This window comes from Lutra lutra, chromosome 6, assembly GCF_902655055.1.
Source record: "Lutra lutra chromosome 6, mLutLut1.2, whole genome shotgun sequence".
Taxonomy (NCBI): domain Eukaryota; kingdom Metazoa; phylum Chordata; class Mammalia; order Carnivora; family Mustelidae; genus Lutra; species Lutra lutra.
In genome coordinates this window covers 29,570,345-29,593,579 of record NC_062283.1, presented here as the reverse complement: position 1 = coordinate 29,593,579, position 23,235 = coordinate 29,570,345, and the positions used below count along the sequence as shown (strand labels likewise).

General features: G+C 45.8%; 2 pseudogenes; one reads left to right on the top strand and one right to left on the bottom strand.

Moving 5' to 3' along the window:
- Positions 1-2,341: 2,341 nt before the first annotated feature.
- Positions 2,342-6,802, bottom strand: LOC125101553 (twinfilin-1-like; annotated as a pseudogene).
- Positions 6,803-21,591: 14,789 nt separating this feature from the next.
- LOC125102527 (G/T mismatch-specific thymine DNA glycosylase-like) lies at positions 21,592-22,895 on the top strand (annotated as a pseudogene).
- Positions 22,896-23,235: the final 340 nt, after the last annotated feature.

The following is a 23,235-nucleotide window of genomic DNA, read 5'->3' as shown; positions in this document are numbered from 1 at the left end:
TTTTCTGTCTTCAATTTCTTTCATGGGTGTTTTGTAGTTCCTAGAATATAGAACTTTTACTTCCTTGGTTAGATTTATTCCAAAGTGTCTTAAGTTTTTTGGTACTATTGTAAATGGAATTGATTCTCTAATTTCTCTTTCTACAGTTTCATTGTTAGTGTATAAGAAAGCAACTGGTTTCTGTGCACTGATTTTGTACCTGGCCACATTACTGAATTTCTGTATGAGTTCTAATAATTTGAAGATAGAGACTTTTGGGTTTTCCACATAGTGTACATGTCATCTGCAAAGAGAGAGAGTTTGAATTCTTCTTTGCCGATTTGAATATCTGTTAGTTCCTTTTGTGGTCTGATTGCTGTTGCTGGGCCTTCTGGTACTATGTTGAACAATAGTGGCAAGAGTGGGCATCCTTGTCATGTTCCTGATCTCCATGGGAAGGCTGTCAGCTTTTCCCTATTGAGAATGATATTCACTGTGGGTTCTTCATAGATGGATTTTATGAACTTGAGGAATGTTCCCTCTATCCCTATACTCTGAAGAGTTTTACTCAGGAAGGGATGCTGTATTTTGTCAAATGATTTTTGTGCATCAATTGAGAGGACTATGTGGTCCCTGTCTCTTCTCTTATTTATGTGTTCTATCGCATTGATTGATTAGCAATGCTGAACCACCCTTGAATCCCAGGGATAAATCCCACCTGGTGGTGATGGCTAATCCTTTCAATGTACTGTTGCATTGTATTAACCAGGATCTTGTTGAGAATTTTGACATCCAGTTCATCAGGGATATTGGCCTGAAATTCTCCTTTTTGATAGGGTCGTTGCCTGGTTTAGGGCTCAAGCAAATGCTGGCCTCATAGAAAAAGTATGAAAGTTTTCCTTCTGTTTCTATTTTTGGAACAGTTTCAGAAGAATAGGTATTATTTCTTCTTTGAATGTTTGGTAGAATTCCCCAGAGAATCCATCAGGCCCCAGACTCTTGTTTTTTGGGAGGCTTTGATCACTGCTTCAATCTCTGGATTCCACAGGTGACGCTGTTATGGTCCCTGAGGCTTTCAGCTCTGGTCAGTGGGGTGAATATGGCTGCACCTTGCTCTCTAGACCTGGATCTGAAACTTCACACTCCCCACTCTTTAGTGAGTCTGCACAGAAAAGCAATTGATTGATCAGCCTGGTCTCCCCAGTTTCCCTATGAACTCTGTGTTCACCCAGCCTGTGACCAAATGTTTTTATGTCAGGAACATGACTGAGTCTCAAAAGTCCAATCTTGATGGACTCCCGCAGCAGGGACTGGTGCAGTTCCACCCAGGGGAGGTGGGGGTCTGCCTGAGCGTCTGCTGCTTACTGGGCTCCTGCTCAGAGAGTGGTTCACTGAATAGTGCAGCGGTTCCCTGCTTATGGCAACACGGAGCAGAAAGCCAGCACCTAGACTCGCAACATGCAGCTGACTTCCCGGCTCCAATGCCTGGGAACTTTGTGCACTCAGGCACCCCTGTTCTTTCTGTGACCCTGGGGATCCTGAGACCATGCTGTCCCATCTTGGAAACTGCCCCACTCTGACACCTGAGTACCTTTAAGCCAGGGACATCCTGCACTGGAGCAGATTTCCTAAAGTCCCGATTTTGTGCTCTGCTGTTTATACTTGGCAGCTGCCTCCTGAAGCAACTGTCTCCGCTCTGCCGTATCCTCCGATATTTCACCTTGGATTCGTGTCTCCGCACCTCCTACCTCCCAAACAGTGGTCGCTTTCCTACTTGTAGACTTGCAGCACTTCTTTCTTCACAGCTCCCATTGATTCCCATGTGTTCGGAAAGGTTTGATAACTATCTAGTTGATTCCAGGGACCAGATGAAATTCGGGTCTCCTACTCCTCCATCATCTTAACTCCTCCCTAAATTCCTGAATTTTCTGACCCTTCTCTTTAGATGCCCCCAAAGACACATGTCACCCACCATCCCGTCTCTGATCATGAGGTCACGTTGAGGTGCTGGACCCTGGGCTTCTACACTGCGGAGATCACCCTGACCTGGCAGCGTGATGAGGAGGACCTGACCCAGGACACAGAGCTTGTGTCTGACCAGTCATATCATAACATTAGAAATAGATTGGAAATAGATATGAAAGACATAAGCTTGTGTCTGACCATGTGGCCTGGCTGTTGGCCATTGGCCATGAACTGGTAATTCCAAAACACGGGTCTTTCCCATTGTTCCATTTTTTTTACTGCTATGCATCAACATAAACAGCTTGGTCAGGTGACCTGTGGGCAGTAACCTAACAGTTCTCCTTTAGTAAAGCTGGACTTTTAAAAAACTAGGATTGGAATCCTCAATACAATGATTTTAATCATCAGTGGCTTCACTTTCAGCTGGAACCCTAGTAAGTTTTTGAATTCCTTGTTTTGCTGCAGGACCTTTCATTTTTGTGAAACTTTGCTATGTGCCTACTGCTTTGGGTGTCTTTCTTCATAAAGGAAGTCTGCTGTCAACTCATCCCTATTTTCTCTCTTGATCTTTCTTTCTTTCTTTTTTTTTTTTTAAGATTCTATATTTGAGGGGTGCCTGGGTTGCTCAGTGGGTTAAGCCTCGGCCTTCGGTTTAGGTGATGATCTCAGGGTCTTGGGATTGAGACTTGCATTGGGCTCTCTGCTCAGTGGGGAGCCTGCTTCCCCCTCTCTGTCTGCCTGCCTCTCTGTTTACTTGTGATCTCTGTCTCTCTCTCTGTCAAATAAATAAATAAAATCTTTCTCAAAATTTTTATTTATTTGAGAGAGAAAGAGAGAGAGAGCCTGCACAAGCGGAGGGGAGGGGCAAAGGGAGAGGGAGAAGCAAGACGTGGGGCTTAATCCCAGAGCCCTGAGGTCATGACCTGAGCTGGAGGCAGACACTTAACTGACTGAGCCACTCAAGCACCCTATCTCAATCTTTCTAATGACGTCCATTTGTAGTTGTCTTTCAACAGTTTCTAGCAGAGGGCTCTGGCAGCTAGAATACAGCATCCATTCTCTTTACTGCATGTGTGTCCGGGCATTGAATAAATAAAAACTATGGACTTCAAACCATCTCCTTCATGGGAATTTTTCCACAGGAAGAAATGGTAGCGTGCTGTATCCTTGGGAATCCTCCTTGGCAAGTCTTTCAGTTCTGTCTTTGTTATGTTGGCCAAAGTTATAATTTCATCTTTCATATCTATTTCCAATTGCACGTAGTTGAGCTGTTACTTAATGTTTCCAAAGCTTGAAAAGCTTCTTGAAAAATAGGAAATGCTACTCCTTGTAGTGCTTGAAGCTTCATGTCCACAGGCATGTCAGATTAATTTTATTCTGCTGTGATTCTTCCTCAGCTGCGGTCAATGGGGCAGGAGAAGATTTTGACAGAAGATTGTTTTTTATATCCGTGTAATGATGCATCTTCCTTTACTGTTCGAACACTTCATCTGTGATATTTTTATTTTTTAAATAAAAAGTGTTTTAAATAAAAAGTGGTTTTATTTTTTTAAAAAATATTTTATTTATTAGAGAGAGACACAGTGAGAGGGAACACAAGCAGGAGGAGAGGGAGAAGCAGGCTTCCCACTGAGCTGGGAGCCTATGCAGGGGCTCAGTGGACCATGACCTGAGCCAAAGGCAGACTCTTAACAACTGAGTCACCCAGGCGCCACCTTACTATAAAGTCCCTTTTGGCTAATGAGTGTATCCACTCCAGCTTTCTTTCTTTTTTTTTTTTTAAAGATTTTATTTATTTAATTGACAGACAGAGATCACAAGTAGGCAGAGAGGCAGGCAGAGAGAGAGAGAGGAGGAAGCAGGCTCCCTGCAGAGCAGAGAGCCCGATGTGGGGCTTGATCCCAGGACCCTGGGATCATGACCTGAGCCGAAGGCAGAGGCTTAACCCACTGAGCCACCCAGGTGCCCCCCACTCCAGCTTTCTTATGGTTGTTTGCCTGAGATAACTTTTTCCATCCCTTTGAGTTTAATCTGTTTGTAACTGAGATCAAGTGCGTCTACTGTAGACCGCATAGGTGGATCTTGTTTTGTGTTCAGGCTAACAATCTGCACGTTGATTGACTTGTTTAAGCCACTCACTTGCAATGTTAATATTGACACTGTTGGTCTATGTCGCTGTGTTTTTGCTTTTTGTTTTCCATACCTCACTCATTTCTCTCTCTCTCTCTCTCTTTTTAGAGATTTTATTTCTATAGGAGAGAGGAAAGAGGAGAGAGACAGAGCAAGCGCAGGAGCAGGGGAGCAGCAGAAGATACGGGGAAAGAGAAGCAAGTTTTCCCGCTGAACAGGGAGCCAGGAGCTGGGCTTGATCCCATGCCCCTGGGATCATGACCTGAGCAGAAGGCAGGTGCTTAACAAGCTGAGCCACCTGGGTGCCCCTCCACTCATTCCTTTTTTACTGAGAGCTTCTTACTCAGTGAATAAACTGTAATATTTTCATTATTTAATCATTAATCACTTTATTTTGTAGTTATTTTCTTAAGATGTGCTTTTGCTTTTGCCAAATTTTCTACACTTTAAATTTTGTGATTTTTTTTCTTTATATCATACCCATAATATATATTCAAATGACATATGTTTGTATATTTGTATCATATCCTGGTCCTGTTCTATTGTATCTTATGGTTCCAATACTGAAGTTTCATGAGCTTTTTACTACTCAGTCTTTCTAAAGTTACTTAATCACAGTCTTTTTTCCATTTGAACTTTACATTTCTCTCTACGAGTTGCTTTTTTTCTCTGTGCAATTTTCTGTGTAAGTTTTTTGACACATAGGTTAAATAGAGACTTCTCTGGAGAAATTTCTTTCTTAAAAGCTTTGGCTCATCACCAATCCAGGACAATTATAAACTAAGCTAATGACATAAAGTTATTTTTGGCCCAATGGCCAATGGGAAAGCAAATTTGGACTAGAAATCAGACGACTTAGTCCGTGTCTGCAAATTTTTGAAATAGCTGTTTGCTCACTTTTTCCCGACTTAAAGGCAAATTTCCTCAGAATGTTCTTGCACTTGAAGATAGAACAGATTTGATTTGTGTCACCCTATTCTGGGGATGTGAATCTTAGGTTCCCAGATTTTCAGGGAAGGGATGTTTCTCCCACTGCTCACATGAAGCATCTCTGGGCATTGTCTCCTCTCTATGAAGCTCCTGAGCCTGAGAAGCCAAGCTAAGATTTTCTAGATTTGAAAAATACTCTACAGATCAGAACAACTATTCTCTGAGGTTTACAGCCCATTTATAAATTTCAGGCTAAATGATTTTTCTCTTGATTGTTTTGTACTTTTGGGTGATTTCATCTTTTTCTATCATTTTCATTTTGGGGAGAAGAAGCAGCCTTATTTAAAAAAATTATTTAAATTCAATTAGCCAATAGTGTACATCATTGGTTTCATACGTAGAGTTCAATAATTCATCAGTTGCATATAACACCAGTGCTCGTCACCTCACATGGAGAGGGGCAGCCTTAAACCTTAGTCTACTGTGTAGGTGGAAATGGAATCCTCAGTAAGTATTTTTCATTTCTGCCCTTTTTTAGGCACCTGAGTTGGTGCTAGAGTGTAAGTCACCTAAATCAGTGCTGATCTGTGTCTCCTGTGAATAAGCCCTGGTCTGGGAACTGTTCCTCAGCCCACAGAAAGTACACACAGAAGTTGGGAGTGAGTGTAAGCCAGTAAGCTCTACCTTCTTCTGTCTGAGACTGGTTATTTCCAAGCAAAACTGAGCATGAATATCACGTCATTGGATCTGCTGAAACACTACGATTATAGCTGTTTGTGGACCAAACATGAAGTAGGACAGTGTCTACACTGTAGTGGGTTTTGAGACTTTTGTGGAGGCCACAGAAACCTAGTGAAATTATGGATACTCTCCCCAGAAATATGTACATATAGAAAGAAACATCAATGCCAGTGTGTATATGAGGATCATCTGAAGTGATACAGATCTGGGTATTTAATCCCAGGATGGACAAAGGCCAGGAGAAGACGTGTTAAGCCATCACTTCATGATCCAACAATGCTACTCTACTCATCTGTGAATAGGGACTGGAGTGGACAAACCTGGGCCATAACAACCATCAAGGTAATAAGTTGAAAGATGCCATTTATGAGTCACTCCTCCCACACCATCTATCCTGCACAGCACAGCACAGCACACAGAATTCTCTCTCCAGAAACACTGTACTCAGGCTTTTGGGTCCTTTTCTCCAACCACATCTACATTAAACTCTGCTTTATAAATCCACTAACTTGGATCCAAGCCAGCACTAGGATCATTGAACTAGGGGTAGGGGAGAGAGGGCAGAGCAGCTGGAGAGAGAGAAACTAACTGATGTTTATTAAGGCTGAGAAACTTTCAGATTCCTCTATCTCCAGAATCCAAAGAATAATCTAGAAAACAAGTCTAGAGTAAGAGGAAGAGAAGGATGAATCTGAAATTTCATCTCTCCATACCACAGAGACTCCTGTGCTCTAACTGATGGGGTCACCCAAGGGAGAATGGAGAAAAACTCTTACACAAGAGCAAGGACAGGCCTGATACACTAGAGAAACAGTGAAAAAAACCCATCCCCAAATGGAGGCTATGACTCAACCCAGGACAGATGCGAGGCTGATGCAGTCACAGGAAGCTCTTGTTGCACAAAGTGGCAGGTGACCTCCATGTCCCTGTGATCACAGGTCCTGGTAGATAAGCTGCCACAGAAGGGGCAAGGACATGGAGCAGAGAGATGACCCAGCTGAGGGGTAAGCATGTCACGCCTATGATGCACTGAGCTCACACTGGGCACAGGCCCCATCGCTGCTCAGCTTCTCACAGCCTACTCCTACCCCTACCTGCAAACAGACTCAGCACAGCAAACACATGGATTCTGGAAGGTTCTCAGAGTTTCCATTTATTTGCTGTTTCAATTTTAGAAATCTCCTTTTATTACCTCATCAACCCCACATGCCAAGAATTAGGAAACACAACTCATATCTGGATTCTCATTTTCAATAGGGAAGTTAGTCATTTGTACTCAGCCCAACATGAAATAAGGACAGGGATGGAGATGGTCCAGCCCTGCTTCTGCTGGAACAGGAAAGCACATCAGAGAAGAGAATGCAAATCAGAATAGGGAGGGGTCTGGTGGGCAGGGTGGGCAAATCTCTTCACGTCCTCATGTTATGTTCATAAGAACACAGACACATTCTGACACCTTCTGCACAAAGTCAAGGGTTGTCGGTGTCACAAGTGGGGATGTGAAGAAATCTTCCATCTCTTAGTCCCCACAAGGCAGCTGGTCTCACACTGTGAAAAAAAATCATGTACAAATTGAGATCAGTCCCATAAGTGGGGACATTCTCAACAGCCCCCCTCATGCTCAAAGTGTCCCTAGTGCCCCAACCCTTCCCCACATCAGGGTCTCTGGAGTCTCACCTTTAGGAGCGTGAGAGACACATCAAAGCCCTGGGCACTGTCATCACCTAGGGGAGAACAAACAGGACGTGGTCAGAGCCCACAGGAGAGGAGATTAAAGGAGGAGCTATACTGTACGTGAGCTCCCCATGGGGTCCTGTCTACACTATCCCAGGGTCTCAGGGATCACCCCCTCCACACTTACCTGCAGCATGAGAGTAGCTTGGTCCTTTTCTTCCTGCAGGAAAAAAATATCATGTCAAAGGCTGGAGGCAGGGCTGGGCCCTACGATCCTAGAGGAAGCTCCCAATCCTTGTTCTAAACTCTATGAAGTCTGCATAATTCTGGCTGAACACCCAGGACATGATCAGGAAACAGGACAAATGAGGTGTGGTGTCCCTGGACCACCTGACTTGCTAGAGGTCTGTTCTCAGCAGGGACCTTCCTCTCTGCTGGGAATCAGGTCCCCATCACCAGAATTACCAAGATGAAAATGTGTCCTCCTTCATTTTCACAAGTGTTTGCTACCGAGTGAGTGTAATGATCAGCTCCAGAGTGGACACATCAATGTGCAAGGATGGTACTTTCCAGTAACAAGACAGGACATTCTCCTACCTAGGAAACCCCTCAGAGGGAAAAAGAGACCTCAGATTCCACCACTCCATTCTGTCCCTGAGCACTTTTCCTCCAGATGACAGCTCCAATCACCACAGTGACCGCCAGGAGAGCCAGGCCAGCAATGATCCACGTGATGGGGATGGTGGGAGGAGGTGGCTCTGGAAAGGGAAGGGAAGGTGAGGGGTCCAGGCCTCTGGTTTGAATTCTGAACCTGCTGAAGTTCTTGAGAGGATTTTACTTTGCCTGAGAAGAGGCTCTACCTGAAAACCCTCCTTACTCCATCTCAAGGTGATGGGCTCAGGCTGGCCTCATGCTGCACATGGCATGTGTATCTCTGCTCCTCTCCAGAGGGCACCACCACAGCCGCCCACTTCTGGAAGGTTCCATTCCCTGTAGGCCTGGTCTCCACAAGTTCTGTGTCCTGGGTCAGGTCCTCCCCATCATGGTGCCAGGTCAGGGTGATCTCCACAGGGTAGAAGTCCAGGGCACAGCACCTCAGCGTGACAGCACGGTCAGAGATGGGGTGGTGGGTCACGTGTGTGTTGGGCAGTTCTGAGGAAGAGAATCAGAAAAACCACACTTGAGCTTATCTTTATGGGCCACTGAAGGTCACATTCATGTGACCACCCTGAGGTGGACCAGGTATTGGTTCGGATGGAAGAAGCACAAAACCGAGTCACCAACCTAGCCTTTGGGAATTTCTAATCCTGGAAAGTTCTAGAATCAGGGAGAGAGCCCAGGGTAAGAGGCTGCAGGTCTAAGGGGAGTGTGCACTAGTGGTCCTGACTGCGGTGGAGAGTGAATGACTCAAAAAACCCCTAGTCAGACCTCCAAAGATGTTTGTATTGGAGAACAAGGCCTTGAGAGGTTAAGTCATGGTTCCCAAGGTGGCTGCCAGGGTCCAAGGGAACCGGGTTATTGCAGGGATGGTTTCCACCTGCCTCCTGGGAGAGACTGGATTCCTCCATTGTCTTTTAGAGAAAAGCGGCCCTCTGGGTGAGTCAATCTCTAGTAGGAACATGAACACCCAGGCGGACCTCCCTCTCCCCACCCGTGGGAGGGCGGTTTCTGCCACTGAGTCCATTTTCCCTTCCTGGTGGGAAGCCAGCCCCAGGGGCGGGGAGATCAGGGAGACCCCGCGGCCCCTAGTACCTGCGCGCAGCAGCGTCTCCTTCCCCGTCTCCAGGTACCTTTGGAGCCACTCCACGCACCTGCCCTCCAGGTAGTTCCTCCAGCGCTCTCCATCACCCACCGCCTCTAACTTGCTCCGGGAGATCTGCGCTGCCGTGTCCGCCGCGGTCCAGGAGCGCAGGTCCTCGTTCAGGGCGAGGTAATCCGCGCCTTCGTAGGAGTATTGACGGTACCAGCGGAGGAGGCGCCCGTCGCCCACGTCACAGCCGTACATGTTCTGGATGGTGTGAGACCCTGGCCCCGCCCCGACAGGGAGGGGGTTAAACAGAAAGTAAAACCGCCTAAAAGTTCCTGCGGTTCTTCCGGTTTAAGGATGGGGGGCGGGGGTGGGGGTGCGGGAGGGTCCCTCAGACTCCGGTGACGCTGAGACCCGGATATCGGAGAATGAGGGTCGTGACCTGGACCCGGGCCCTGTCACTCACCGGCCTCGCTCTGGTTGTAGTAGCCCCGCAGGTTGTTCAGGCTCAGTCGGTAAGTCTGTGCGGCGTCCTTGAGGTTCCGGGTCTGCCGGTCCCAATACTCCCGCCCCTCCTGCTCCACCCACCGCGCCCGGGGCTCCAGCCTCTGACTGGCAGAGTCGCTGTCGAACCGCACGAACTGCGTGTCGTCCACGTAGCCGACGGCGATGAAGCGGGGCTCCCCGCGGCCGGGCCGGGACACCGCGGTGTCGAAATACCTCATGGAGTGGGAGCCTGCGGGCGCGTAGGGGTTGAGACCCCGCCCGACCCTCCTCCCGGCGCGGGGCCCGGGGCCCAGGTGGAGGCGGCCGGGAGGGCAGGAGGAGGGGGCACCGAGTGGGGGAGAGCAGGGCGCTGGTGGGGAGGGACGGGGAGCACAGGCCGGGGCGGGCAGGGGCGGCTGGGGGTCTGGGGCAGGGGGATGGAGAGGCGCCTTCCCCGGGGGTCCCCTCGTTCCCGCCTCGCAGAGGCCCTTTCCTCCCGCCCTGCACTCACCCGCCCAGTCTCGGCCACGGCCAGGGCCCCGGACAGCAGCAGGAGGAAGGTTCGGGGCATCACAACCTGATTGTTCAGTATCCGCTGAGTCCGTGAGCCGCAGCTAAACTCGGAGACGGTGAGAAGACTTCATAATCCGGGACCGTGGTGCCGCTGATTGGCTTCTCCAGAAACCCGTCAATGGTTGGGAGTGGGAACCGGTATCGCGTCAGGAGTATCCAGGCAGGAGAACCTCACACAGTTTGGGAGAGGGGGACGTTTACCCCACAGGGATCCGGACTCCCCAACCCTGGGCTTCCCCAACCCGGACAGGGTCCTGAGGCCTGAGAGGCGACCCAGGGACCTGGGCCTTTGCCCGGACCCCTCACTTACTGCACAGAGCGCTCTTTGTCACCCTGTCCCCCTGAGCCGTGGCCCCCGAGCTCCATTCTCAAACATTCTGTTCACAGGGTATCTACACAGTCTCCCAGATGACTGAGGATCCCAAGGATCATTTTGTGTCTGTGGGTTATCTCTATCAGTATTTACCGTAGTAGGAATAAAACAGGTTTAAAAATTCATTAGTTCATTTGGAATCATCTTAATAATCTATGGCATGAAAATAAAAATATTGTTTTTATGCAAAATAACTATTTCTATAAATAAAAACCATAGCGAGAAGACTGATGTTCTAGCATTTTACGTTTTTGCAAGTCTCTGTTACATTAAAATCCACAGGCCCATCTGGCACAGGAAACAGATCTTGTACTAATGCATGATTTTAAAAAAAAGTAATGTGCTGAATGGCCAAAATTAACAAGATAGTAAACAACATGTGTTGGAGAGGATGTGGAGAAAGGGGAACCCTCTGACACTGTTGTTGGGAATGCAAGTTGGTGCAGCCACTTTGGAAAACAGTGTGGACATTCCTTAAGAAATTAAAAGTAGAGCTTCCCTATGACCTTGCAATTGCACTACTGGGTATTTACCCCAAAGATACAGATGTCATGAAAAGAAAGGCCATCTGTACCCCAACATTCATAGCAGCAATGGCCACAGTTTCCAAGCTGGGGAAAGAACCACGATATCCATTCAACAGACAAATGGATAAAGAAGATGTGGTCCATATATACAATGGAGTATTATGCCTCCATCAGAAAGGATGAATACCCAACTTTTGTTTCAACATGGATGGGACTGGAAGATTATGCTGAGGGAAATTAGTCAGGCAGAGAGAGTCAATTATCTTATGGTTTCGCTTATTTGTGGAGCATAAGGGATAACACGGAGGACATGGGGAGATAGAGAGAAGGGAGTTGAGGGAAATTGGATAGGGAGACTGTGGACTCTGAGAAACAAACTGAAGGTTTTGGAGGGGAGAGGGGTGGGAGGTTGGGTGAGCCTGGTGGTGTGTACTATGGAGGGCACGTATTGCATGGAGCACTGGGTGTGGTGCATAAACCATGAATTCTGGAACACTGAAAAGAAATTTAAAAAGTAAAAATTTTTAAAAGGTAATGTGTTGTTTAAGTTATGTACATGTACCAAGTGTTGATGAGATTGAAATTGAATTACCAAACAGTCATATTTGTGGGGCTCCTGGTGGCTCAGTGGGTTAAGCCTCTGCCTTAAGCTCAGGTCATGATCTCAGGGTCCTGGGATGGAGCCCTACACTGGGCTCTCTGCTCAGCAGGGAGACTGTTTCCCCTCTCTCTCTGCCTGCTTCTCTGCCTACTTGTGATCCTTCTCTCTGTGTCAAATAAATAAATAAAATCTTAAAAAACAATATGCCTTTTTAAAAAGATTTTATTTATTTATTTGACAGAGAGATAGAGAGCACTAGTAGGCATAGCAGCAGGCAGAGGAAGAGGAAGAAACTTTCCAGTGAGCAAGGAATCTGATGTGGGGCTCTATCCCAGGACACTGGGATCATGACCTGAGCTGAAGGCAGACACTTAACTGACTGAGCTGCCCAGGCACGCCCATATTTGTTTTTTTTTTTTTTTTTAAGATTTTATTTATTTATTTGTCAGAGAGAGAGAGGGAGAGAGAGCAAGTACAGGCAGACAGAATGGCAGGCAGAGGCAGAGGGAGAAGCAGGCTCCCTGATGAGCAAGGAGCCCGATGCGGGACTCGATCCCAGGACGCTGGGATCATGACCTGAGCCGAAGGCAGCTGCTTAACCAACTGAGCCACCCAGGCGTCCCACCCCCATATTTGTTTTAATATTACCACAGATCCCAATAGAAAAGTTTGTCAGTAATGGGAGGCTGTCAAGTTTATTGGTACATAACAAGTTTCTGATTTTCTCTTGAGAGCTTACATTTGATCAAGGCAACAAGTACTCTCAACTGTCCTATGTGAGTTGATTTTCATGAAAGGTTAAGTTCATGTTCTTTTTCCAGAAACTGGATATGTACTGTCTGAATAGTAACTATGAGCCACCTATGGCAACTTCCAGAAACTGTCTTGCCAAATGTCCTAGTCTAAATAATCCAAGTTTCTGTGTCATTCAATCATTCAGGTAAAAAAGGAATTCTGTTAAAAAAAAATAAAAGGATGGGGGAGGCCAGTTAATTTTACACAAATTATTTTCCAAGGGGTTTATGTATGTAGAAGGGCTGTACACCCCACATCATCATATAGATATGTTTGAATGTGGATTTGAGAATGATTAATAAAGATAATAACTTTTAATGCTCAGTCAGAGTGTTTTAATGTGGTTCTAGTTTTGTTTTGTCCTACTTTTGTTTTGAGGTATTTTACTTGCACATAGGCATTACCTCCCTAGAGAAAGAATCCCAGAATTTCCCCTCCTGTGTTTTCATCTTGCTTCTTCATGGTGCCAGCTGAGGTTCTCAGGACAATGAAACTAAAATGGAGGGATGGGTCTGGATTCCTCTGCCATTTTTCTAGATCTTTGAGTTGTACATTAAATCTGCAGCTTCTCACTTCACTGGAGTTTAAGCTGCCCGTGAGGTTCCCAGCAATGTTCCCAGCTCGGTGATCATCAGTGATTTCAAATTCCCAATGTAACCGTGCTTCGTCATCACAGAAACGGGATGATGACTTTGGACCATGGCCTAATAAGACCTGCCTTTGCTTCTCTCTAGGCATTAATACTCTTGAGAGCATCTGCTGGGACATTCATGGGACCATTATGGTGGCTTGGAAAAATGGTGTAAAGAGTGTTTTTGTTTTTTTTTATGGAAGTGCGTAGTGGTGAAGAATAACAATTGCCCTGTGCACCCATTACCTTCATTCTTGCTAAGTTGTACCTGAGTGTGAACGTCAAAGGTGGTGAAAAGGCAAATAATGTCTAAGTGATGTTATGAAAATAGTATTAACTTCATGGATTCTGTGCAAGGGCCTCAGTGACTTCAGGTGTTCCCCAGACCACACTTTGAGAATGACTGCTCTGAATAACCCTGGGAGAGTCTCCCACTGGTCCTGCCCTGGCCTCCTCCTCACTCAGCAGAATCCCTTTCCCTGAGCTACACTTCCTGCCTCTGAAAACTCAGCTCTGACTCTAGCCCCTGAGTGCATCTAGAAGAGACCTCACCTCCTGGAAATGTGATGGGAGAGAGGGTCCCCAGTCTGGGAAGGGAGGTGGAGGGACAGGGATTTCCCTTTTGTAACTGGGAACAGTTGGTACCTGTAGGCATGAGATTCATACATAACCGACTTTGATTTTGTGACCCATCGGCTTCATATGTATTCACATCCCAGACAGAAATCTGATGTCGTCTGTAAGAGAAATCATGTTGGTCTTTTCACTCTACATGTGTCTAATATGTTTGACTCAAGACCCACAATGCATGAAGCACAGCACCTTCCAATACAACAGTCTGTGCGGAAGGAATTGTTCTGTATCTGCGCTGTCCAGTATGGTGGCCACGAGATGCATGTGGCTCTTGAGATGCAGGTGGCACTTGAAATGTGCCTGGTGTGCTGAGCAGTTGCATTTTTAATTAATTAATTAATTTTTAATAAACATATAATGTATTTTTATCCCCAGGGGTACAGGTCTGTGAATCACCATGTTTTACATACTTCACAGCACTCACCATAGCACATACCCTCCCCAATGTCCATAACCCCACCCCCCCGGCCCCCCTTCCCCCAGCAACCCTCAGTTTGTTTTGTGAGATTAAGAGTCACTTATGGTTTGTCTCCCTCCCAATCCCATCTTGTTTCATTTATTCTCCTACTCCCTTAACCCCCCCAATGTTGCATCTCTACTTCCTCATATCAGAGAGATCATATGATAGTTGTCGTTCTCCGATTGACTTATTTCACTAAGCATGATACCCTCTAGTTCCATCCACGTCATCACAAATGGCAAGATTTCATTTCTTTTGATGGCTGCATAGTATTCCATTGTGTATATATACCACCTCTTCTTTATCCATTCATCTGTTGATGGACATCTAGGTTCTTTCCATAGTTTGGCTATTGTAGACATTGCTGCTATAAACATTCGGGTGCACGTGCCCCTTCGGATCACAATGTTTGTATCTTTAGGGTAAATACCCAGTAGTGCAATTGCTGGGTCATAGCGTAGTTCTATTTTCAACATTTTGAGGAACCGCCACGCTGTTTTCCAGAGTGGTTGCACCAGCTTGCATTCCCACCAACAGTGTAGGAGGGTTCCCCTTTCTCCGCATCCTCGCCAGCATCTGTCATTTCCTGACTTGTTAATTTTAGCCATTCTGACTGGTGTGAGGTGATATCTTATTGTGGTTTTGATTTGTATTTCCCTGATGCCGAGTGATGTGGAGCACTTTTTCATGTGTCTGTTGGCCATCTGGATGTCTTCTTTGCAGAAATGTCTGTTCATGTCCTCTGCCCATTTCTTGATTGGATTATTTGTTCTTTGGGTGTTGAGTTTGCTAAGTTCTTTATAGATTTTGGACACTAGCCCTTTATCTGATATGTTGTTTGCAAATATCTTATCCCATTCTGTCATTGTCTTTTGGTTTTATTAACTCTTTCCTTTGCTGTGCAAAAGTTTTTGAGTTTGATGAAGTGCCAATTGTTCATTTTGGCCCTTGCTTCCCTTGCCTTTGGCGATGTTTCTAGGAAGAAGTTGCTGTGGCTGAGGTCGAAGAGGTTGCTGCCTGTGTTCTCCTCAAGGATTTTGATGGATTCCTTTCTCACATTGAGATCCTTCATCCATTTTGAGTCTATTTTTGTGTGTGGTGTAAGGAAATGGTCCAATTTCATTTTTCTGCATGTGGCTGTCCAATTTTCCCAACAGCATTTATTGAAGAGGTTGTCTTTTTTCCATTCGACATTCTTTCCTGCTTTGTCCAAGATTAGTTGACCATAGAGTTGAGGGTCTATTTCTGGGCTCTATTCTGTTCCATTGATCTATGTGTCTGTTTTTGTGCCAGTACCATGCTGACTTGATGACGACAGCTTTGTAATAGAGCTTGAAGTCCAGAATTGTGATGCCACCAACTTTGGCTTTCTTTTTCAATATTCCTTTGGCTATTCGAGGTCTTTTCTGGTTCCATATAAATTTTAGGATTATTTGTTCCATTTCTTTGAAAAAAATGGATGGTATTTTGATAGGGATTGCATTAAATGTGTAGATTGCTTTAAGTAGCATAGACATTTTCACAATATTTGTTCTTCCAATCCAGGAGCATGGAACATTTTTCCAATCTTTGTGTCTTCCTCAATTTCTTTCATGAGTACTTTATAGTTTTCTGAGTATAGATTCTTAGCCTCTTTGGTTAGGTTTATTCCTAGGTATCTTATAGTTTTGGGTGTAATTGTAAATGGGATTGACTCCCTAATTTCTCTTTCTTCTGTCTTGTTGTTGGTGTAGAGAAATGCAACTGATTTCTGTGCATTGATTTTATATCCTGACACTTTACTGAATTCCTGTACAAGTTCTAGCAGTTTTGGAGTGGAGTCTTTTGGGTTTTCCACATATAGTATCATATCATCTGCAAAGAGTGATAGTTTGACTTCTTCTTTGCCGATTTGGAGGAGAGAGCAGTCATGATGGAGGAGCAGTGATTGCTCACATTGGCTAACACAGGGAGATGCGTGTTATTCTGTGGGTTCTTCAGCGCCTTGTTTTGTCTGTAATGACACAGAGTGATGTCGTGGTTTCAGAATGTCCTTGTCTGATGCTGATGTTCTGTGAGGCTCATGTCCCACAGGAGAGGATTATGGCCAAGTGGTGGACATTTGGCAGCTTCTGACCACACTGAGCCCAACTATCAGTGTCAGAGCAGCTCCCGATGTTGGGGGCTGCTGGCTCTTCTCTGTTAAATTTCATATTTTAAAATAGCTGCACCCCATTCAAAACATAATCGTAGAATTGGTGTTTCACTTTCTTTGGGTAAACACCCAAGAGTGGAATTGTTGGATTATATGGTGAATCAATATGTTGTATACCTGAAAGGAATGGTACCCTGTGTATCAAGTGTGCTCAAATATTAAAAAAAGAAAAAGAAGGAAAAAGAGAAAGAAAAATGTTAGAAAAGAATTTGGAAAGGAGGAAGTGAAATATCAAACATTTGTACAAATTTGTAAACAAATTTATAAAAACAAAATGTATTTGTAATAAGCAAAAAACAAATAGGAGAATGTGAAAAAGTAACATGAATAAAACTTAAAATTGATGAACTTGGCAAAGATGAAAGTAAGGGATGAGAGCGTCCATCAGAAGGTTGGGAAAACACTGTCATAAGGTTGATGAGAGTGAACGCTGGGGTACAGTTTTTAATGGGTGCTTTAGAAAAATGTCTCCATAAATGCTGTGTGCTTATATTGTGACACAGACATTTTCTTTGAGGAGTTTGTCCTACATAGAAAACACATGTTCTCAAGGATGTTTCTTGACTTCTGGCTTATAAAAACAAAGAAGGGAACTTATCTAAGCACTATAATCAATATGATGAAGCTAAGTATAAAGACTGGAACACTTAACATGTCTCAGGGATTTTCACCATGTGATTTGCACAGAGGTTCAAGATCATCATGGAAGCAAACCCAGGAGGCACCACCTAGGGAATCCCTTTGTACAGACAGGGAAAGGGAGACTCAGAGACAAGGAGGTGGTGGAGTCAGGGTTCAGCCCAGAAGGTTTGCTCCCAGAGACCTTATTGACTTGTTCATTGTCCCCTGTCCATCAGGGGGTGGGTATGATGTGCACTCCATGCAAGTGAGCTGTTGCAGTGTTCCAGAATGTTCTGTGATGGGAGGCTGCTGGGCTCGGAGCCTAGGAGGACATTAAGGAGCAATGTGACTCACCTGCTCAAATCACACTAAAGTCCATCATCCAGTGGACATCTCAAGATTTCCAGGGGCTCAGGATCAGCTGGCCTCTGGAGCTATAGTGCAGAGCAAGGATGACACTCTGGTGACAGGACACAGCAAGTGTTATATGGGAGATGGGCATGGAGCAGAAATGACAGAGGAAAACGTAAGTCGCTCCTGAGATGAGTGCTGTGTGGAGAAAGGTCATGATATCACGAACGCAGAAACCAGGAGACTTAGCAGGCCCCTACCACTGGGATCAGTCACATCTACAGGATGCAACAGGCATATGGATGTGAAACAAAAACACAACTCCACACAGTGCTGTACGATCATAGAACAGGAAAGAGCTGTGGGGAAATAACAATATGACAACAGAAACAAATAATTGAGTGGATACATTGGATGATTATAGTTGTCCTTCCCCAAAGTCGTACAATCAGGAGGGTGATGGCAGCAGGAGAGAAGACCTGTTTGTTTCTTAATCAAGTGATTCCAAAAAGTTAATAATAATTGTTTTAAAAAGGAGGGTGAATAGGAAAAGATGGAAAAAAAATTCAGGAAGATTTCTCTGAGTTCACAGGGATAAGCACACATGTTGAGAGACCCACCCAAATTCTCACCTAGAGCAGAGGAGAGGAGACCCACACCAGGACACGTCACCGTGAAATGTCAGAAAGAGGGTGGGAGGGCAGATACCCTGAAGACTCCAAGAGGCAACAACACAGGCCTGGGGACTGGAAGACATGATGCAAGGCCCCGAAATCCCGAGGACATCTCTGTCTGGCACAGAATCTCTGTCACGTCACCGTGTGCCTCAGGGCGAGAGCAGCCTAAAATCTCAGATGTGAGAGTTTCTGTTCTACTTTCCGTGACACCTTCCACAGGACACCGGTAGACAGGGTGAGACAAATGATGGAGAAAACCAACAAGGGCAGCACTTGGGATTCCCGGCCACAGGGAGCTAGAAGGAGAGAGGCCAAGGGTCCCCAGGAGGAGCTGCAGGGGTTCCAGGTGTCAGCTCTGCCCCAGGGGCACAGGCATCCCGTACCCATGGGGCACGACTGAGGGCTCTAGGCCAGGTGGCTGCACAGACATGAAGATGGGAGAAGATTGGGTGGGCTTGAATATGTTCATGAAGGTTTACCCAGGGGGAGCTGGGGAAGGATTTAAAGAAGCACAATAGAAAAAATAATTGAAGAGATAAGATATTTATTTACTCCAGGGAAAATAAAGTCAATTCCGGAAAGGGCAGAATCATAGTCTACAAAATATTCAGTTGTGACTGATGTGTCCTAATAATGCAAGCACTGCACACTGAGCTCATCGAAATCATCAAATAATTATATGGGGTAGATGGGAGAGTGTGAAAGAGGAGCCAGTTCAGTAAAGTTGCTGCATAAAATGGAAGACCAGAGAAGGAGTCTGAGAAGCAGGGAACCTAGAGGCCCAGAAGCAATAATCAGAGAATCAGCCAGAAGAACTAAATGCAGGCGGTCTCTGAGATACAGAAATGGGGACATGGAAGCTTGGGGACATCTCCCTTGATATCAAGTATTGCAAAGGATTTGACTTTTATTTTTTTTATTTATTTTTTAAAAGATTTTATTTATTTATTTGACAGATAGAGATCACAAGTAGGCAGAGAGGCAGGCAGAGAGAGAGGGGGCAGCAGGTTCCCCACAGAGCAGAGAGCCCGATGCAGGGCTCCATCCCAGGACTTTGAGATCATGACCTGAGCTGAAGGCAGAGGCTTTAACCTACTGAGCCACCCAGGCGCCCCACAGGGATTTGACTTTTAAAACTCTGTGTCAGGGCACCTGGGTGGCTCAGTGGGTTAAAGCCTCTGCCTTCAGCTCAGGTCATGATCCCAGAGTCTTGGGATGGAGCCCCTCATCGGGCTGTCTGCTCAGCGGGGATCCTGCTTCCTCCTCTCTCTCTGCCTGCCTCTCTGCCTACTTGTGATCTCTGTCTGTCAAATAAATAAATAAAATCTTTTAAAAAACCCCCAAAACTCTGTGTCTATCCATTTGCTACAAAGACAACGTCGGGGGTGAGATGATGGGTCAGGACAAGTTCTGCACGGAGGCCATAGAGATGGGACAGGAGTTGGAGGAGTCATGGGATCAAGTGTTGTTTTTATGGGATGATTTTATTTTGGTTGATTTAGTTTTGCTTTATGTGGCTCCATGGGAGTCATCCAGCATGTTTGTAGCAGGAACAGCTGAGCCAGGAGGGAGGGGGAAGGGCATGATGCAAGTGAGTGAGGGGCCAAGGGTGCCCACATGGGGGGACAGCCTGAGACAGGAGGGCCCCTCCCCTATCACTGCTTAGAAGCTGAGGACACAGGTGCAGACCTGGGATGGGGGGTTGGAGGGAGTGTGCAGTATTCTGTGAGTCCTTCTTTTATGAGTAAGGGAAAAATGAGCTCATCACCTCAGAGAGGGGAGCAGGGAGGGAGTGCAGGAGGAAATGAGAGGCAGCCCTCTCAGGAGGGTGACAGGGAGCTGAGTGGGGAAATGGCATCTGAAGAGAGCAGGGCTGGGGGCCCTGAGCTCTGTGCTCTTCACCTTAGAGAGAGAGAGAGAGAGAGAGAGAGAGACTTCCAGCAGCAAGAGGATAGATAAGGGAATAGAAGCAAATGCAACAGAACAGCTCAGGAGTGAGAATCACATTATGTTTACTTTGTCTTTTTATCACTTTTCCCATTTTATAATTTTTCTGCAGTGAATATAGATGACATCATATATATTGTACATCATACATACACATCAAAACCAGAATGTAAAGGCTTTATTTACACTTCAAAAGGGAAAGAGATGGTAGGAAAGTCAGCCTCTTAGGGCACAGAGCTGGAAGGGCTGGGCCTGCCTCTCTGCTCTCTGGGCAGGGGACTCACAGAGCCTTTGCTCCATGTCTCAGGACCCGGCTCTGTGGGGGGCCAGGCAGGGCCTTTCCTTTCTTTTTAGAGTATGCTCATTGTTTCATTTAATAACAGCATGTCAGGGACGCCTGGGTGGTTCAGTTGGTTGGACGACTGCCTTCGGCTCAGGTCATGATCCTGGAGTCCCGGGATTGAGTCCCACATCGGGCTCCCGGCTCCGTGGGAGTCTGCTTCTCTCTCTGACCTTCTCCTTGCTCATGCTCTCTCTCACTCTCTCTCTCTCAAATAAATAAATAAAATCTTTAAAAAAAAATAACAGTGGGGCGCCTGGGTGGCTCAGTGGGTTAAGCCGCTGCCTTCGGCTCAGGTCATGATCTCAGGGTCCTGGGATTGAGTCCCGCATCAGGTTCTCTGCTCGGCGGAGATCTTGCTTCCCTCTCTCTCTCTCTCTCTGCCTGCCTCTCCATCTACTTGTGATCTCTCTCTGTCAAATAAATAAATAAAAAATCTTAAAAAAAAAATAACAGCATGTCAGTTTTATGCTTTCAAGCTTTTCTAAGTTATATGGCATTTGGAGCTCTTTCAGTGGGAGGATTTGCCCATACAATGTAACCCACCTGTTTCACAAATAGAAGTTCAAAGGCAAAATAGTTCAGTGAAAAGGTGATTGGTCCCAAAGTAGAAGATCTGAACCTGATCTTCAGTCATTGTGTGAGGATGATCTGTTAGGTGTTAGGGATTTTAAAGAAGTGTATTTTCTGAAAACTTTATTCATGCTCATGCAAGAGAATTCCAGAGATACTCACAGATACACAAAAGTAAAGAAGTCACATGGTAACCCCTCATCCACCCCTCACCCAAGTTCTTTACCCCAAACCCAGCACAATCAGCCATTTGTCATGTCTCTTATCAGAAAAATACACCTGTGTCCTGATGTGCACTGTTATATCAGGAAACAAGCTCAGGCCACAGCCCGGGATAAAATATTTGCAGATCACATATCTGACGAAGGACTTGCTGTAGACTATTCATAAAACCCTTAAAAAGGGGACCAATAAGAAAAGCACTGGTTAAAAAAGTGAGCAAAAATGGGGGTCGGGCTGGCAGGAAGGAGGGGCCCTAGAACCTCGGGGGAGGAGCTTGAGCATCAGCCCCTAGCCTGGTTCTGCCAACATCCGTGTCCATCTCTGGGCTCTGGTTATTGTCGTCCAGCCAGCGGTTCCTTGCACCACCCCGGAGACCAGCGCTCCCGGGCAGGAGCAGCCGTCCCTGGAGCAGCGGCAGGGAATGGAAGCGGAGAACGCGCACAGCTCTTCCCTTCAGCTGCTCAAGCTGTTGATACATTCCGGTGTCCACGAATGATGGCTGGAGCTCCTGATATGGCCGCGGGGAAGGAACAGTAAACGCAGCAGAAGTTCTACACCCAGCTCCTGCTCGGAACCTGCACAAGAGACCCCGAAAGCAAGGAAAACATAACTCAAGGCAACAGAACCAAAAAACCCAGTAGAACCCCAGAAGCCTGATGAGGCCAAAAATCTGGTAAGTCCGCAAAATTAAAAAAAAAAAAAAAAAAAGGAAGAAAAAATTACAGACACGTTTAAAATGAAGAGAAATGTAGACCATCTTAGCAGTGTTTCAAAAGCTGAACTTCCAACCAAGACCCTCCTGGACATTGTGACCTTCAATCTGAACATTGTGATTATGGGCACAAACCCAGGACTAGTGGCAGTTTACAAAGGGCATCATTACCCTGGAGCTGGAAACCGTTTTTGGAAGTGTCTGCTTGGCCAGAGTGAGGAGCCGCTGAACCCTTGATGATCCTGCTTTACCAGGGAAATATGGTTTTGGATTTACCCCTGTGGTGGGGAGGACACCACCAGGTAGCAGTGCTCTTTCCTGTAAAGAATTTTATGAAGAAGGACGTATTCTAGTGCAGAAATCCCAGCGATATCAGCCATGAATAGCAGTCGTTAGTGGAAAATGTAAATATGAAATTTTTAGTAAAGAAGTTTTTGGAGTTAAGGTTAAAAACTTAGAATTAGGACTTCAGCCTCAGAAGATCCCAGACATGGAAAGTCCGTGCTGTGTCATGCTATCATCCAGTGTGAGATGGGCTCAGTTTCCCGGAGCCCAGCACAAAGCACATGACACTGAGAGACTTGAGAGATCAGTTGGAAGGCACTGAATGAAACACTGAGGTTCAGGCAGTGAATCTAGCCCAAGAGGACGCAGAGAGGTTGGCTGTTAAGGAAGAAAAATATGACCCGGGTCATGAAGCAGTCTATGGTGGTGCTTTTGCTGAAAATCTGTGCGACAGAGGCCCTGGCAGCTTCCCTTCTGCAGGACTAACTGACAGCAGAGAATCAACTTTCTGGGACATTCCAACAGGGGAGTGGGTGACGCAGTCCTTTACAGACCAGATTCCTTCCTTTAATAATCACTGTGGGACACAAAACAGGAAGAAGGAAACTGTGCCTCAGAGTGGTGCTTCTCAGCTCTACCTAAATGCCGCAGTCAACGCCTCGTCAAGGAGCGGCTGTCAGTTTGCTAACCGAGGCATTTTGTCAGTATTTCACTCTGTGCTAGGATGATAGTACACTTGTGTGGTGGAATCAACTGTATGAACCAAGCAAGTTGGGAAGGAAAAAGTAGGGCTTTTTGTGTATGAGCTTTTGTAGTTGAATTAACCGTCATTCCAGCTTTATAAACTATACTTCCTTTATGAAGAAATCGATCTTCTTTGGGGAGTCATGGTTAATCTATAATTTTAAAATGAAATGGTCAAATATTTATAATTGATCTTGAACTGTACATAAACACTGATACACCATTATTCCTTTTGTGTCTAAGAAGGGCATGCTAATCATAATGGCCGCTGGTAAAGAGGCAAATGTGTTCGTTTCTGTATATGAAGTTACCCCACAGTGGAGT